This window comes from Cebus imitator, unplaced genomic scaffold (assembly GCF_001604975.1).
Source record: "Cebus imitator isolate Cc_AM_T3 unplaced genomic scaffold, Cebus_imitator-1.0 Scaffold40, whole genome shotgun sequence".
Classification (NCBI taxonomy): domain Eukaryota; kingdom Metazoa; phylum Chordata; class Mammalia; order Primates; family Cebidae; genus Cebus; species Cebus imitator.
The window spans coordinates 1,132,394-1,134,531 of record NW_016107355.1 but is presented as its reverse complement, the minus strand read 5'-3'; positions in this window follow the sequence as shown (position 1 = coordinate 1,134,531).

Genomic DNA, 2,138 nt, shown 5'->3' with positions numbered 1-2,138 from the left:
GGATGGTCTCGATCTCTTGACCTCGTGATCCACCCGCCTCGGCCTCCCAAAGTGCTGGGATTACAGGCTTGAGCCACCGCGCCCGGCCAAGTTAACTTATTTTTAAAAATTTTTTCAGAGATGAGGTCTCTGTTGCCCAGGCTAGAGTGCAGTGGCACAATCATAGCTTACCATAACCTTGCACTTGAACTCCTGGGCTCAAAGGACTGTCTCACCTCAGTCTCTGAATAATGGGCTCACACCATCAGTTAGCTTTTTTTTTTTTTTTTTTGAGATAGGGTCTGACTCTGTTACCCAGGCTGGAGTGCAGCGACAGGATCATGTTCACTTCAGCCTCCTGAGTAGCTGGAACCCCAGGCATGCATGCCACCGTGCCCAGTTAACTTTTTTTTTTTTTTTTGAGATGGAGTTTCGCTCTTGTTGCCCAGGCTGGAGTGCAATGACGCAATCTAAGCTCACTGCAACCTCTGCCTCCTGGGTTCAGGCGATTCTCCTGCCTCGGCCTCTTAAGTAGCTGGGATTACAGGCACCTGCTACCCAGTTAACTTTTGATTTTTTGAGGAGATGAGGTCTCACTTTGTTGCCCAGCTTGGGCTCAAACTCCTAGGCTCAACTGTTCCTCTTGCCTCCACTTCCCAAAGTGCTAGAATTACAGGCATGAGCCACTGTGCCCAACCTGCCACAGGCAATTTTAATTTAAAATTTTTTTTTTTTTTAGTAGAGACCGGGTCTTACTATGTTGACCAAGCTCATTTTGAACTCTTGGCCTCAGGTGATCCTCCTGTCTCGACCTCCCAAAGTGCTAGAAATATAGGCATGAACCACCAGGCCCAACCCAAAAAAGACATTTCTGACTCAGGAAAATGAATATGGCAGGGCATTAGGTGATAACAGGGCTGTTAATTCTGTTAGGTGTGACAGCATTATGATTTAGGAAATGCTTTTCTCCAGAGTAAAATATTTAGGGGTGAAACTATATTTCTGTGATTTTTATTAAAGAGCTCTAGCCAAAAAAAAAAAAAATCAATGAAGCAAATGTGACAAAATATCAATAACTGTTGTGTCTAGGTGATGGACATTTCACTTTATGTACTATTCTTTGTACCTTAAATAAAAAGAACAAGTAAAAATGTTTCCTTTTATCCATATGTTCTGAGTTACGGTTTCTGTATGACTCTGCCATTTCTACCTGAGGTTTGATTGGGCACAGTTACAGTTGAATGAACATATTCATTCCTGCTCTCCTGTCTAAAACTCAGTTAAATTGTGTATTTTGTCTACTTTCAAATTGCTTAAGATTTAAGAAACTAGCTATTGAACTGTAAATATTATTAACTGTCCATTTCTTTAGAGTTGGAGCCATCTTGGTCAGGCTGGTTTCAAATTTCTGACCTCAGGTGATCTGCCGCCTCGGCCTCTCCAAGTGCTGAGATTACAGGTGTGAGCCACCTCACCTGGCCCTTTTCTTTCTTTCTTTTTTTTTTTTTTTTTGAGACAAAGCTTTGCTCTTGTCATCCAGGCTGGAGTACAATGGCATGATGCCAGCTCACTGCAACCTCTGCCTCCCGGCTTCAAGCAATTCCTCCTGCCTTAGCCTCCCTAGTAGCTGGTAATTACAGGTGCCTGCCACCACACTGAGCTAATTTTTGTATTTTTAGTAGAGACAGGGTTTCACCATGTTGGCCAAGCTGGTCTCAAACTCCTGACGTTAGGTGATCTGCCCACCTCAGCTCCCGAAGTGCTGGGATTACAGGAATGAGACACCATGCCCGGCCCGGCCTCTTCTATTAATACCTAGTTTTCTTTTTTTTTTTTTTAAAGATGGGGTTTCACCATGATGGCTAGGCTGGTCTTGAACTCCTGACCTCAGGTGATCCACCCACCTTGGCCTCCCAAAGTGCTAGGATTACAGGTGTGAGCCGCCACGCCCAGCCAATACCTAGTTTTCTATATAAATTATGTTATTATAAACTTTTCAGGAGTACACTTCCCTTATTATTATTATTATTATTTTGTATTTTTATGAGAGACAAGGTTTTGTCATGTTGGTCAGGCTGGTCTCGAACTCCCAACCTCAGGCAAAGTGCTGGGATTATAGGCGTAAGCCACTTTGTCCAACCTTTTTTTTTTTTTTTTTT